The 17,198-nt window shown below is 38.2% G+C and overlaps 1 non-coding gene across 1 annotated transcript; it reads left to right on the top strand.

Annotated features, from left to right (window-relative positions):
• The first annotated feature begins 14,799 nt into the window (after positions 1-14,799).
• On the top strand, positions 14,800-14,906 carry LOC127123959 (small nucleolar RNA R71). Its single transcript, XR_007803612.1, has one exon. It is a non-coding gene; the product is annotated as a small nucleolar RNA R71 (small nucleolar RNA).
• The last annotated feature ends 2,292 nt before the right edge of the window (positions 14,907-17,198 follow it).

Here is a 17,198-nt window from a genome sequence, read left to right as displayed (position 1 = left end):
CATGTCTCCCACTTTTAACTCACCCTCTGATTGTGGATACGGGTTATAAAAAATACTGTTGGATGTTTCATCGTCATTCCGATCCATGATTGTCATATGTTCAGGCGGATTATATACATGACTTAAAGGTAATGGCGCTAGTTGATCATCATCTTCAATGTTGTTGTTCAACATATGATCGACCTGTGTCTCAATCTCTTCTTCTTCTTTATCAATGACGTTGACTTCTGCTTCTACTTATGGGTCGGCGTCATTTAAGTTTTCTGAATCAAATTCATCAGATTCAACTTGATTAGTTATTTGAGATTGCTGAGATGATATACTTGGTTGAAGAGTAATATACAACTCAATAGAGTTGCAACCAGAATGTTCGTGACTAACAAACATATATTCAACATCTTCATCATCGCGTACCTTCAGCGGGAAAAATTTGCATTGACTGTTCTAAAAAAAATTGGATTTTGATACATGATCTTTGACACAAGACCAGATCCTATGCAGGATTAAATTCGTTTTTTCAAATGCAAGAAATTTGAATTTCTCTATATTGTAAGTCGAATAATATCGGTGTTTCGAAAACAAAACCCGTATAACTTAGACTGATATGTCTCACCATTGCAGTGAGCATTGATAGTATATTTTTGGTGCAGATGACATTGTAATATTCTTTGTGCAAACGAATATTAATTTTTTGGTGCAGATGAATTTGTGTTGATTGTTAGACGTAGATAGTAAGATACTTAAATAGGCAAGTGATATGTCAAACATGCAAAGCTAGACGAAAGTGATGTGTCAAACATGCAAGCAAGTCAGAAGTGATGTGTCAAACATGCAAGCTAGACAGAAGTGATGTGTCAAACATGCAAGCCAGAGGGAAGCCATGTGTCAATCATGCAAGTCCTAACGTCAATCCAATTGGCGCTAGCTTGTAATGCTTGTACATGGGCGCTAGTCCAATTGGCGCCACCATGTCTTGCATGTAGACCTCGTAACCAAGCATGCAGAGCATGCATGCGCCAGGCTAGGTAAAGATGTAGCATGCATGAGCCTAGGGGAGGCGCCACTTTGGTTGGCGCTAGCATGTGACAATTGCACATGGGCGCCAAACCATTTGGCTTGCACATGCAATCACCATTTCCATGCATCCATACTTTTGCATGTCACACCTTATAAATAACCAAGAAACTCTCACATTTTTTCCACACCTACACTCACTTCTTCCTCAACAACATCATCTATTTTATCTGCAATAACCTCTTTCATCTGCAACAACACTCACTTCTTCCTCAACAAGATGTCTCTCCTCACAATGGGTGAATCGCACAGAGGCACAATTGCAAACATAACAACTTATGTAAGCATTTTATTCTTCTGTTATTTATCTAGAATACCTTTTAATAACGATACTTAATTTGTTGTTTATCTTTTATAAAGTAATGTATTTTGTTGTTTCTTTTATAGGATGTTTCAAGGTTTCAAACTCGGGTCCATGAATATGTACTCATGGACCTGATGATTCAACCGTATGTCGAACTCGCCGGTTTTGGACATATAGGCAAAATAATGTCTTGGTCGGTGGATAATAAATTCATTCTTGCGTTATGTGAAAGATGGCGTCCCGGAACACACACATTCTGGTTTCCAACCGGTGAATGTACTGTGACGTTAGAAGAAGTCTACATGCTATTGGGACTGCCTATCAAAGGTAAGCCGATAAATGGTAAAACCAACTATGCAAATTCAATTTGCATGGACCTCTTGGATGCTTATTTGTTAGGTGATAACTCGAGAGGTCAAAGTATACTCCTTTCACGCCTTAAGGCATATTATAACAACTTACAGCTAGATGAGAATTCGACCGAAAAGGCTCGAATAATAAAATCTAGGTGTTACATTATGCTTTTAATTGGTTCATTTTTATTTCCCTAAGGTAGTGGTTCTAATATGCATGTTATGAATTTAGCTTTACTAAGAAATGTAGATAGAATAGGAAGTTACATTTGGGGATCCGCTTGCCTGACTTATCTTTATAGTTCTTTGTGTAAAAATTCACACAAAGACACATCTACCTTTTCAAGATGTGTTGTTTTGCTCCAAGCATGAGGTTGATCCATACTACCGTCCCTAGCGCCCGTGAACAACAACCCTTTCACATTCCCGTATGCACAAAAATAAGTTCTTAAAAATGGACTATATTTACTTACTTTACCGATTATTATCTCTAAATAATATTTTTACCTTTATGGTATAGATGGTCGGCACGTGGTATGAGTTATAAGATATGTCCTAGACACTGTATTACCCAGTATCACAATATCTTGGATCACATTCGACCGACAAATGTATGGCCATTAACCTAATTATTTCATAATAATTTGTTAATTTCTTCTACCAAATTTATAATCTAACATATGCTCACATTTCAGTTCAGTTGGTGTCCATATCTAAATTTGGATCATGACCATGAAATCAACGAAGAAGACGCAGCCGTTTGGACTGCATGCACACCGATCATAAGATTCACCAATGTGAAGATGCACAATAGTGGTCGTGTTAAGTTGCAGTTCGGTATGCTTCAACACATCCCAGATCCCCTAGTAAACCTAGGAGAATGGCATCTACGCAAAGTTAAGGACCAATGGAACTTCAACCCATGGCAAAGCTTCGCTAGATTTGAGTGTTGCAAATGAAAGCACTGCCATGACCATGTCTTAACAGACGTTGTGATGCCAACTGAAGAAAAACCAAGTCGTAATTATATGGCTTGATATAGGTCGGTTGAATTTGAGTTCATCACCGAGGATATGTACCTATACGACCCACGCCAGGCAACCTACACACCAAAAGGCTCAACATCTAACCCCCAACAACATTGTCAGACCGACTACTCACAACCCCCTATCCGTCAAACTTTCCATTCCACAAACACACAAACCTACAACCCTAACATGCCAAACACCCAACCACAATACCAAGAGCATACCCCGTACCACCAACAGCTAGATTATCATCAAGATATCCAACATCGCTTTGCATCCAACACATCACCCTACCATAGACACCTTAGCCAAAACACTCAATGATCATTTAATACCAACCGTCTTTCCTCCTACTATAGCCAAGAAGCCCAAACATATCAAAACCAAAACCTTCCACAACCATATGGCTACCAAACACCACAAAATAATTTCAACTTTTCCTGGACGCATCATTCACACCAATGTCTCCCTTCAATCGTCCCGATCTCCCTTCAATAACTCAAACACAACCCAACTACTCTGGCATGGGTCATGAACTTAGCTATGGCGGTACCCCTTCGATGCATACTGTAGATGTTTAATTGGCTGCATTATATGGTAAAACACTAGCTGGATTCTAATGTCGTGACTGATGTCATGACATGCTGTGGAGATGTTTGTTTGACTGCATTGTATGTTAGAATATCTAGCTGTACTCTGATGTCTTGGCTGATGTCATGACATACTTGAGTAGCATACTGTAGGATTAGCTAATACATGATTTATTGAATGTCAAACTAAATGTTATGACATTCATCCCTGTCAGCAGTGATCACGACTTTATGAGTCGAATTTGGGGTACAAACTGCAAGTGCACAGCTCTATCGCGTAGTTTTAAAAGATATCGATCCCACAGGGACTTATGAATCGATATACCGTTTACTAAGGTTACTTCGTAAAGCTAAGGCGGGTAATACTTTGATTGTTTGGGGAAAAGTTAAAACTAAAAAAAAAGGATCTAAATTAAATATCAACTAAACGGATATCGGTATGTAGTTCGTCGTTATTAGGGAATCAATTCTTCGTTGGTTTCTTGGTTTTAAAATAAATCTTTTCAGTTGACACTATTGATTAAAAGTCTTATCTCAAACTCTCGCTCTGTTGAATAAACTATGATTTTATATTAACGTAGCTGTCACTTATTAGTTAAGTCAAAAACCACTTTTTGAAAACAATAGAATCCGTAGAAACTCTTTTTAAGAAAACACTAATCGTTTAAACACCATTGTCTTAAACTCTCGCTCTGTTGACTTAGGTTATATAATTAAATTCAAATGCTTAACTCTCGTCCTCACATTCAACCTTTAAAAATAATTTTTTGAAAAAGATTAGAATTTAATTAACTCTAAAAATTGCTCTCGCCCTGATCTAGAATTAATGTCCAATTAACACTGTCCAGTCAAAAACTCAAACTCTCGTTCTATTGATTTTAACTTCTTTATGTCTTTTACTTTCGTACAAAAACCTTGTTATTAAATCTGTAAATTGAGACCGTGAAAAGAGTGATTTTAATTTTAAACTTAATTAAACCAACTTAGTTTTGATTCCTTCATTCCGCTTACTCTACATACCGATACCTAAATAAATTAGCCAGACAAGCTAAACAGATCTAAATAATTATCATGCATAAACAAATTCATCTCAGGAAAATAATATAAATCAACAATAAAGCAGGGCATATATAAATTCAAACAATAATTAAAGAACCTGAGTAATTAACAGCAGTCTTGAACATCCACCACAGACCGGTTGGATTTGTTCTTGAATTCTTCAATCAGACAGAAAAATAAAAGTGAAGGAATAAAAATCTAGGGTCTAATGTAAGGTTAGATCTAGTGAAAGTTACACAATAGTTTCCGGTGTAGAAACTATTGTGCGAAAAATTAATTAATTGCTGGAAAAGAAAAATAGAAATTGCAAAGGAAACAATATAAAAACTGTAAAAATAATGCTGTAAAATATGCTTGTACTGCTGGAAGAGAAAAAGCGCGAAAAAGAGAAACGGCGAAGAAAAAGAAGAGAGAGGCCCCGTAGGGTTTGCCAAAAACTACTATTTATATTGGTCACTTATTGTAACTGTTTCCAAAGGTCTTCCGTGTAAAGAGTCTTCACGTTGCAAATGGTCAAGCGTAACAATAGGCCTCAACGTCTTTGTTGCGCTTCTGAAGCCAAAAATATAGGAGAATGGTGTGACGTCCGTCACACCATGTGTGACGCTCGTAACACAAGTAGGCAAAGCGTGACGCTCGTCACAGCCTGTGTGACGCTCGTCACAGGCGCAGCGCCTGTGCTTTTGGGCTGGGCTTTGGCTTTTGATATTTGCTTCTTTTCATTCCTTTTTGCACCTCCTTTTCTTCCTTTTTTTCTTGTGCTTCAAATAAACTACCTGAGATAAATAGAAAGAAAATAACGCGTAATATCGAATAAAATGAAATAAATTGAAGTAAATAATAATATAATTTAATTAAATTGAGTCCTAGAATGTGATACTATTTCATGTTATCAAACTCCCCCATACTTAGATCTTTGCTTGTCCTCAAGCAAAATACAGTATAAAACCTGTTTTTAAAATTTTAGCCAGATGAAATTTCAAAACACACATCAATTCGTACTAGGTTGCAAGTAGATTTCGTTTTGAAGTATCTTGAGTCAAATATCGACAGCAAGGACTACCGTTACCACATCTGATAATCTTACCTCACGCAAACCAGTTCGAGTCATGCTATTATAGCTAGCCTGGTTCTTTTACTCTTATTTCACCCGTTTTCATTCTAGCGAAATCACATTAAGCCCTTTATCGTTTCGCGCACATAGTGGAGTGGTCGGTTAGTGATTCTGATCCCTTTTTAGCTTGAAGCTCTGGTACATGAGTCGGATAACTTCGTTACTTAGCCCATTGCGAATTGCGGGGGATCGGACCGTAGTCCTCCCTACCAAGTTCAGTACCAGATACCTGCTGAACCAACTCATAATGGGTCTTTCGTATTATGTTTTTGTATGATCTGCAACGTTTAGATTAAATGATCTGGTAAGGATCACCTAACTTAATTAATGCATTTCTTGATATATATATATATATATATATATATATATATATATATATATATATATATATATATATATATATTTATTTATTTATTTTATTTATTTATTTTTATTTTGGGAATCATTCACTTATATTCATCGGCCCTCCACGTAGTTTGCTATTAAGATGGTGCTGACTTCTTGTATAAACTACTCGGGATTACTATAAAGTTAAAAGTCCATGGACTTGTATAACAGGTGCCTTTCTGATCTAACATGTTGAGGTTTGTTTAGTGTGTTTGGCGGTAATAGTTTTTGTCTTAATTTGTCTCAAGTTAGATAAAATGAGCAACCTTTATACTTACGGAGTGTGTTGAATTTTTGTTATGGCTCATGGAAATTTTGAGGGAATAGATAATAGGAATTTTTCACACTTGGGACTTAACTTAAAATAAATCTATATTATAAGAAATATTTTTTTTATAAGGGAAATAACAATGAAAAGAAAGATACATACTTGAAAAAAAGAAAAAGGAGGATAGAAAGAACACGGTTTTCCCCCCCATACTTAAATGAAACATTGTCCCCAATGTTTCAAAGAAAACAAAAGATAAATAAAAAAAGGAAAAAGAAACTAAAGTTAATGCTGCCTGCCGCCTCTTGTTCTTGGACCTGGTGATCGTTGATGTACTTCTAAGTTGTCAAATCTGCTGGACAACTCAGTGAACCGCTGGTCGGTGATGGCATTCCTCGCTTCCTGTTGTTGTTGCATTTGGTGCATCATTTGCAGCATTTCGAGATTCTGCGCTTGCATACCATCAATAGCATCCATGATGTCGTCATTGGTTGCAGGCCTTCTTTGTTGACGATGTCGTGAGGATGGGCCAGCTGCAGTATCGGAAGGGTTGAGCGGGACTGATTGTTGTGCAGGAGCATGATCACCTTGCTCCATGTCTTCAAACTCGTCTGTAGACGGGTTTGCATGTGAAGGCTCGGTAGCTTCGGGAGCATTCAGATCATAGAGGTGGCGGTTGGGGTTGGTGACATCTGTTAGGGCAATGTTGGGTAGAACAACGCTTGGGACTGCCTGGTTATTCACCATAAGGTAATATTTTCCGCCTACTCTGTTCTTTATTAGGCGGCTGGACTGACAGTAGCTTATATCCATAAATAGGGGAGGTAAAGATTCTAAAGTTTGGAGTCGGTCCCCTAGGTTTAAGCCAAGTGCTATGGTGGTGATTAATCCACCAATTACAAAAGGTTGACGACCTCTAGCACATAAGGTGCGGATATGATGAAATAGGAAGGAGGCGGCGTTTACCTTAGTATCCGGTTCGAAGACGCATTCGAGGAAGAATAATTCCTTTGCGTTGACCTTGCTGTTGTTCGGTCTTCCAAAAACTGTGTTTTGCAGGATGCGGATAAAGTACCGGATAGTTGGGTTATGTATATGGGAAACAAGGAGCTCTTCCCAGTTGTTGGCATCTACACCGGATATTTTCCTAAAGAGGTCGAAGACGGCAACTGTGTTCCAGTTTGAGTTTGGAGGGATTCTGGGGTAGACTTGACCTTCTATGGGGAACTGTAGCATGGTACTCAATTGGTTTTGGGATAGGGAGTATTCGGTGTTGAACATACGGAAGGTTGCGGTACCGGTTAAGAATTCGTCTTCACCGGTGGGAGTGTTGTACGAATAGGAACTTAAAAATTCTAAGGTTAGGGATGGGTAGGTAGGTTGATTATGCGTGCATAGAAAGGTTAAATCAGCAAGACTGAGCATCCATTCTATACCTTGAAGTAATCCTAATTCTTGTAAACAAGTTAAATCAGGATACCTGGTAGAGGTGACACCTCGTTGTTGGAAACGCTCGAACTGCTCCCTTTGATAATTATCATCTTCGGATCGGAAGATGATATTTCCGAAATTTTGATTTCCCGCCATACTGATGAATGAGTTGGAAGAAGTAATTAGGAAAGAAAAGAAATATATTTGATTGTATAGAATAGTTGTGATGTAGGAAGAAAGGTATGGTGGGTATTTATAGGAAAAATTTGGAAGTTGGAAAGGAAGTGGTTGAAAAGTAAATAAATGTGGGTTAATGTGAATAAATGGGGAAGGTAAAAAGGTGAAGTGGTGTAACGGTCGTCTCCCAACGGCTTGTAACGTTCAACTAGTCTGAAGGTGTTACGCTCGTGACATGGGCGTTACGGGCGTCACAAGTACTTGTTGTGACGACCATGATGGCGTGTGTGACGCTCGTCACACCGTCATAATGGCACGGGTTACTGGTTCCGTTCTTCATAATAATTATAGTGATTTATTTTTTTATTATTTTGTTTTGCTTCAGTTTATTTTATTCTGCTATTTTGATGTTTTAAATTGCATTGTATGCTATTCTACTTTCCATAATATATATATATATATATATATATATATATATATATATATATATATATATATATATATATATATATATATATATATATATATATATATCTTTAATAAGTTATGTAGGTAGCAATAGTAGAGAGCATTATTGATAGATATTGCATAATTCATAATAAAGTAAAATAAATCAATAGCTTCATAAAATAATCATAATGTAACATTGGAAGAAAAAAAACAAATATGCGAAAGAGAAACAAATACGAACATAAATTGAAATAACATTAATGAATAATCTAACTAAAACTAAATAACTAAGAAAAACGACTTCTATCCATCTGCATGATCTCTGGCCGGAGGAGCAAAGGAGTTAACACGGTTAAGCAACTCGTGAAACTGATTTGTCATACTGTTCATGTATCCCAGAAATTCGTGTCTCATGTTAGCGAACTCTTCTCTGAGGGCGTCTTGTTCTGACATCAAAGCTTCAATGGCAGTGTTATAATCAGTTCCGGGCATATGATGTCTAAGGTCGGGTATTGCCGATTCTTCGGTTTGAACAGGTTGAGGAGGAGGATCAATATCATAATAACCAGATGGTGTTTGAGGGTCAGATTCAGCATAAGGAATCTGGTCATCACAAATCTCATAGTCCTGGATGGATTCAGTGGATCTAGCAGGAGAGGGTGTTGCGTTCAGATTGTAGAGCCAGTTATTGCGGTTATGGACACTAGTCCTAGGATTGGGCATGGTGAATATGCAAAGAACTTGGTTATTAATTATAAGCTCAAACTCGTCAGGCCCTAGGTTTGCTATAAACATAGTGTTGAAGAGGAAGGGTATACTCATAATAGTAATGCCACAAAAAGGGCTTAAGTCAAGCATAGGCTGACGTAATCCGATAGCATTACCAATCATGGTTATCAAACCGCCTATTCGAATTGGTGCTCGTTCATCTTGGATAAGGTGGTCTAAATTTGCCAACATAAAAGTGGCACCGTTTACTGGACGGTTCTGGGAAGCACAAAATATGATGAAGAGTTCATCACGTGAAACTGTGGTACTGTTTGGCTTCTTCCCAAATAAGGTGTGGGTCAGGATCTTATGGAAATAACGAAAGGCCAGGTTATGTATGTTTCCAGAGAGAAACTCATGTTCCTCGGGATCGTCATTTCCAGTCAAGCTTCCCCAAAAGTGTTCAAGTTCTCTATATTCAAAAAGTTCTTCTTGGCTCACTGTGAATGTGTCAAAGGAGGTAGGGAAACCTAAAAGGTTGGTAAAGTCTTGAATATTAAATTGGTACTCCATGTTAAACATTTTGAACTGGATGAAACCTCTGCTTATTCCTTTCCCATGGCTGGGTAGATAGATCAGGGAACTAAGGAATTCTAGTGTTAGTCTCCGGTAGGTGACGAAATGTCTACGGATAGGAGAGGTTTCCCACCCTATCTGACTCAGCAAATACAAGACACTTTCTCTTAGTCCAAGGGCAGTCATTGCCCAGTCATCAGCATACAGGCTAGGTAGTATCTCTCTCGTGGCTAGTTCCTCAAACTTTTGTTTCTGAGCTTTCCCTCTGAATTTGATACCCATACGATCAATTTGTCCCATCAGGTTAATGTTAGCTAGAGAAAAGAAAAAAAACATGAGTTTTAGTCAGGATTTGGCCAAATGCCGAAAGAAGAAGAGAAAAGTTTTTAATAAATAAATTAAGAATGAATACTAAACAAAATTTAAAAGAATAATTAAGGGAGAAATAAAAAATATAAATATTTGTGGGTTGTCTCCCACTAAGCGCTTTGTTTAATGTCGCAAGCTCGACATAAAAACTATCAATTATAATCTATAAGTTCTGGAGGCATTTCGTCTAAGTGCAAGACTTGCAAATCTTCATTGTTTTCTGCATAGTGATAATGTTTTAGACGTTGCCCGTTTACGGTAAATGGTTCCATAGATTTGCTTTTAATTTCTACTGCTCCACTGGGAAAGACATTGGTGATTTGAAAAGGACCTGACCATCTAGATCGTAGTTTTCTCGGAAACAACTTTAGCCTAGAGTTAAATAAAAGGACTGTATCGCCTTGTTTGAAGATTTTCCTTGATATGCGCTTGTCATGCCATTGTTTTGTTCTTTCCTTGTAGATTCTGGCATTTTCGTAAGCGTCTCTTCTGAGTTCCTCTAATTCGCTTATATCAAGGATTCTCTTTTCACCGGCGGCTTTATAGTTTAAATTTAAATTTTTAATAGCCCAATAGGCTTTATGTTCTAATTCTACCGGGAGGTGACAGGATTTTCCATAAATGAGCTTAAATGGGGTTGTCCCTATGGGAGTTTTGTAAGCAGTTCGGTAAGCCCATAAAGCTTTTGGTAATTTCAATGACCAGTCTTTCCTTGAAGTGACGACTGTTTTCTCTAGTATCTGTTTGATTTCTCTGTTAGACACTTCCACTTGCCCACTGGTTTGAGGGTGGTAAGGTGTCGCTACTCTATGTCTTACGCCATACTTAAGCAGTAGTTTTTCGAGTACCTTGGATATGAAATGCGATCCACCATCACTGACTACTATTCTTGGGACACCAAATCTTGGAAATATTATATTCTTAAAGAGTCTAGTTACTACTCGTGTGTCGTTTGTTGGAGAAGCTATAACTTCAATCCATTTTGATACGTAGTCAACTGCCACGAGTATGTATTTGTTACCGAAAGAGGATGGAAAAGGTCCCATGAAGTCTATTCCCCACACGTCGGAAATCTCTACTTCCAAAACGCCTTTTTGTGGCATCTCGTCTCGTCTAGATATGTTTCCTGTGCGTTGACATCTGTCACATTTCTTAATAGCTGCATGTACATCCTTCCATATATTTGGCCAATAAAAACCGGCTTGTAGGATTTTAGAGCAGGTCTTGGATGTACTTGCATGTCCACCATAAGGAGCGGAGTGACAGTGTTGGATTATATTTTCTACCTCTTCTTCGGGTATACACCGACGAAAAATACCATCGGGGCCTCTTTTAAAAAGTAAGGGGTCATCCCAGTAATAGTGTTTTATGTCATAGAAGAACCGTTTCTTCTGCTGGTAGGATAAAGTAGGTGGAACTATTCCGGCAGCTAAATAATTGACGAGGTCAGCGTACCACGGTGTAACAGATATAGCTAAGGTGGTTTCTACCTGTTTATCAGCGTTATTTTCTTCCAAAGTAGCTATAAGCTTATCGTACGAGAAATCATCGTTAATTGATGTTCTTTCCGGTTCAAGGTTCTCAAGTCTAGAGAGGTGATCTGCTACTACGTTTTCAGTTCCTTTCTTGTCTTTGATTTCCAAATCGAACTCTTGTAGCAACAGGACCCACCTTAGGAGTCTAGGTTTAGCATCCTTTTTTGTTAAGAGGTATTTGATAGCAGCGTGGTCAGTGTAGATGATTATTTTGGCTCCGACCAAGTAAGAACGAAATTTATCTAGCGCAAACACTACTGCTAGAAGTTCTTTCTCGGTTGTGGCGTAATTCATTTGTGCTTCATCTAGAGTTCTACTTGCGTAATATATAACGTGAAGCTTTTTATCTTTTCGTTGCCCTAAAACAGCGCCTACAGCGTAATCATTGGCATCACACATTATTTCGAATGGTTCATTCCAATTTGGTGTCTGCATTATGGGCGCGGAGATCAGTGCTTGTTTAAGCGTTTGAAATGCTTCTAAACAGTTATTGTCGAATATGAATTCAGCATCCTTCATCAATAGCCCGGTTAAAGGTTTAGTTATTTTAGAGAAGTCTTTAATGAATCGTCGGTAAAAACCGGCATGTCCTAAGAAGCTTCGTACTTCTCTCACAGTTTTCGGGGGTTGAAGGTTTTCAATTACCTATATTTTGGCTTTGTCTACTTCAATTCCTCTGTTCGAGATGATGTGTCCTAAAACAATTCCTTCTTGTACCATAAAGTGGCATTTTTCCCAATTAAGTACTAGGTTTACTTTTACACATCGCTCTAGAACTCTTTCTAGGTTTTCAAGGCATTCTTCAAAGCTTTGTCCGCATACGGAAAAGTCATCCATAAATACTTCCATGATGTTTTCGAGAAAATCGGCGAATATTGCCATCATGCACCTTTGGAAGGTTGCAGGAGCATTACACAAGCCAAACGGCATTCGTCTATAAGCGAAGGTACCAAAAGGACATGTGAATGTTGTCTTTTCTTGGTCATCAGGATGAATTGGTATTTGAAAGAAGCCTGAGTAACCGTCTAGATAGCAGAAGTGCGAATGTTTTGCTAATCGTTCTAACATCTGGTCAATGAATGGTAAAGGGAAATGATCTTTTCGGGTTGCTTTGTTTAGTTTCCTATAGTCAATGCACATTCTCCAACCCGATTCGATTCGTTTGGTTATAGTTTCTCCTTTTTCATTTTCAATGACTGTTACACCTCCTTTCTTTGGTACTACGTGTACAGGACTAACCCATTTGCTATCAGATATAGGATATATGATACCTGCCTCTAATAACTTGGTTATTTCCTTCTTCACTACCTCACTCAGGATCGGGTTTAGTCTCCTCTGGTGTTCCCTAGAAGTTTTACAGTCTTCTTCTAGCATGATGCGGTGCATACAAATAGAAGGACTTATTCCTTTAAGATCGGTGATGTTGTATCCTAGTGCGGTTGGATATTTTCTTAAGATATGCAGGAGTTTTTCTGTTTTGAGTCTTCCTAGGTCAGCATTGACTATCACTGGTCGTTCAAGCTCTAAGTCTAGGAATTCATATCTCAGATTTTTGGGAAGTGTTTTCAGGTCTAGGGTTGGTTTCTCAAGGCCTTGTGTAGGGTCCGGTGTTATTGCTAAACATTGGTTAAGTTTGTCTTCTACAAGATAGTCAGATGATTTGTCTTTTTCTAACTCTGTTTCTTTTATGCATTCATCGATGATATCCATGAAGTAACATGTATCTTCTATTGCAGGTGCTTTCAAAAATTGGGAAAGAATGAACTCAATTGTCTCTTCTCCTACTTCGAAAGTGAGTCGTCCTCGTTTTACGTCTATGATCGCACCGGCAGTTGCTAAGAACGGTCTTCCCAGTATAATGGGTGTAACTTCATCTTCTCTAATATCCATAATTATAAAATCGGTTGGAATGTAGAATTGACCTATGCGCACTGGAATGTTTTCAAGAATTCCTACAGGATATCTAACGGAACGATCTGCTAGTTGCACAGACATTTTAGTTGGTCTTAATTCTCCCATTTCCAGTTTCTTGCATATGGATAAAGGCATAACACTAATACTGACTCCTAAATCGCATAAGGCTTTGTCAATGACAAATTTTCCTATGTGACAGGGTATAGAGAAACTACCTGGGTCTTTAAGTTTAGGAGGCATATTCTGGATTATAGCGCTACATTCAGCAGTGAGTGTAACGATTTCGGTATCTTCAAGTTTCCTTTTATTAGAAAGAATTTCTTTTAAGAACTTGGCATATGAGGGCATCTGCGTAATAGCTTCTGTAAACGGAATTGTGACGTTTAATTGTTTTAGTAGGTCAACAAATTTTTTAAATTGGCCCGCATCTTTGGTTTTAATAAGCCTTTGAGGGTAAGGGATAAGTGGTTTATAAGGTGGTGGAGGTACATAAGGTTCCTTCTTTTCTACGGTTTCCTTATTACTCTCTTCCTTTTCCTTAGGTTCACTTTCCTCCTCAGTTGACTTTTTAGAGTTTTGGTTTTCTATCCTTGGGTCAGACGGTCCTTCCACTTCCGTTCCACTTCTCAGTATAATTGCATGAGCGTGGCTTCTCGGGTTAGGTTGGGGTTGGCCAGGAAATGTACCAGTTGGGGCAGCAGTAGGCGCTTGTTGTTGAGCTACTTGTGATATTTGCGTTTCCAGCATTTTGTTATGGGTAGCCAGGGCATCTACTTTACTTGCTAGTTGTTTAATTTGTTCGCCAGTGTGTACATTTTGGTTTAAGAAATCTTTATTGGTTTGCTGTTGAGAGGCTATAAAGTTTTCCATCATGATTTCCAAGTTGGATTTCCTAGGGGCGTTATTGTTAGGTGTAGATGGGATCGGCTTCTGATATCCCGGAGGTATAGCTGGGGCTTGATTTGGAGATTGTCCAGGTGCGTATAAAGCGTTATTACTCTTATATGAAAAATTGGGATGATTCTTCCAATTTGAGTTATAGGTATGCGAGTAGGGGCTTCCTTGAGCATAGTTCACTTGCTCCGCTTGGATTCCTGTTAGGAGTTGACAATCTGCAGGAGTGTGACCTTGGATTCCACAGACTTCGCAATTCTGAGTTATGGCTACCACGGTGGCTGGAGGTGATACATTTAAACTTTCAATTTTCTGGACCAGAGCATCCACTTTTGCATTAACATGATCAAGGTTACTTATCTCGTACATGCCAGTTTTCGTTTGAGGTTTTTCTACCATTGTTCGTTCGCTTCCCCACTGATAGTGGTTTTGAGCCATGCTTTCGATAAGTTGGTAAGCATCAGCATAAGGTTTGTTCATTAGTGCACCACCTGCGGCGGCGTCTATTGTTAACCTCGTGTTGTACAAGAGACCATTATAAAAGGTATGAATTACTAACCAGCCTCCAAAACCATGGTGTGGGCAAAGTCTCATCATGTCTTTGTATCTTTCCCATGCTTCGAAGAGAGACTCGTTATCTTTATGTTTAAATCCATTTATCTGGGCTCTTAACATAGCTGTTTTGCTCGGCGGAAAATATCGGGCAAGAAAAACTTTCTTCAACTCGTTCCATGTGGTGACTGAGTTGGAAGGAAGAGATTGAAGCCATCTTCTAGCGCTATCTCTTAATGAGAAAGGAAAAAGACGAAGTCGAATTGCCTCTGAAGTGACACCGTTAGCTTTAACAGTATCAGCGTATTGGACAAATACGGATAAATGAAGGTTTGGATCCTCAGTAGGATTTCCAGAGAATTGGTTCTGTTGCACTGCCTGTAACAGTGAAGGTTTAAGTTCAAAGTTGTTTGCTTCGATTGCGGGTGGAGCAATACTCGAATGCGGCTCATCTTGCGATGGAGCGGCGTAATCTCGAAGAGCACGAGCTAGTTCTGCCATCTTGGGTATCGGCGAAGGAAGAAGATTTTTGAGATCAGGAAGTTCGACAGGAGGGAGATTGTTTGTAGCACGATATTCCCGAATTCGTCGTAAGACTCGGAGATATAGTTCGATATCATTGATTCGTAAGTAGAACGGCTCGCCTTGTGAGCGAGTGTGTGGCATACAAATCAACAAATGAAAGAAAAGAAAAGGAGAATAAGCCTTAGTCTCTACAGCGTAACAGAAGAGTTACGATATCGACTAAATAAAAGTTCCCGGCAACGGCGCCAAAAACTTGATCGCGACTTTATGAGTCGAATTTGGGGTACAAACTGCAAGTGCACAGTTCTATCGTGTAGTTTTAAAAGATATCGATCCCACAGGGACTTATGAATCGATATACCGTTTACTAAGGTTACTTCGTAAAGCTAAGGCGGGTAATACTTTGATTGTTTGGGGAAAAGTTAAAACTAAAAAAAAAGGATCTAAATTAAATATCAACTAAACGGATATCGGTATGTAGTTCGTCGTTATTAGGGAATCAATTCTTCGTTGGTTTCTTGGTTTTAAAATAAATCTTTTCACTTGACACTATTGATTAAAAGTCTTATCTCAAACTCTCGCTCTGTTGAATAAACTATGATTTTATATTAACGTAGCTGTCACTTATTAGTTAAGTCAAAAACCACTTTTTGAAAACAATAGAATCCGTAGAAACTCTTTTTAAGAAAACACTAATCGTTTAAACACCCTTGTCTCAAACTCTCGCTCTGTTGACTTAGGTTATATAATTAAATTCAAATGCTTAACTCTCGTCCTCACATTCAACCTTTAAAAATACTTTTTGAAAAAGATTAGAATTTAATTAACTCTAAAAATTGCTCTCGCCCTGATCTAGAATTAATGTCCAATTAACATTGTCCAGTCAAAAACTCAAACTCTCGTTCTATTGATTTTAACTTCTTTATGTCTTTTACTTTCGTACAAAAACCTTGTTATTAAACCTGTAAATTGAGACCGTGAAAAGAGTGATTTTAATTTTAAACTTAATTAAACCAACTTAGTTTTGATTCCTTCATTCCGCTTACTCTACAAACCGATACCTAAATAAATTAGCCAGACATGCTAAACAGATCTAAATAATTATCATGCATAAACAAATTCATCTCAGGCAAATAATATAAATCAACAATAAAGCAGGGCATATATAAATTCAAACAATAATTAAAGAACCTGAGTAATTAATAGCAGTCTTGAACATCCACCACAGACCGGTTGGATTTGTTCTTGAATTCTTCAATCAGACAGAAAAATAAAAGTGAAGGAATAAAAATCTAGGGTTTAACGTAAGGTTAGATCTAGTGAAAGGTACACAATAGTTTCCGGTGTAGAAACTGTTGTGCGAAAAATTAATTAATTGCTGGAAAAGAAAAGTAGAAATTGCAAAGGAAACAATATAAAAACTGTAAAAATAATGCTGTAAAATATGCTTGTACTGCTGGAAGAGAAAAAGCGCGAAAAAGAGAAACGGTGAAGAAAAAGAAGAGAGAGGCCCCGTAGGGTTTGCCAAAAACTACTATTTATATTGGTCACTTGTTGTAACTGTTTCCAAAGGTCTTTCGTGTAAAGAGTCTTCACGTTGCAAATGGTCAAGCGTAACAATAGGCCTCAACGTCTTTGTTGCGCTTCTGAAGCCAAAAATATAGGAGAATGGTGTGACGTCCGTCACACCATGTGTGACGCTCGTAACACAAGTAGGCAAAGCGTGACGCTCGTCACAGCCTGTGTGACGCTCGTCACAGGCGCAACGCCTGTGCTTTTGGACTGGGCTTTGGCTTTTGATATTTGCTTCTTTTCATTCCTTTTTGCACCTCCTTTTCTTCCTTTTTTTCTTGTGCTTCAAATAAACTACCTGAGATAAATAGAAAGAAA

The sequence above is a fragment of the Lathyrus oleraceus genome, chromosome 2 (genome assembly GCF_024323335.1).
Source record: "Lathyrus oleraceus cultivar Zhongwan6 chromosome 2, CAAS_Psat_ZW6_1.0, whole genome shotgun sequence".
Classification (NCBI taxonomy): domain Eukaryota; kingdom Viridiplantae; phylum Streptophyta; class Magnoliopsida; order Fabales; family Fabaceae; genus Lathyrus; species Lathyrus oleraceus.
Note: the sequence above shows the minus strand (reverse complement) of the source record. Positions and strands in the feature narration are given on the sequence as shown.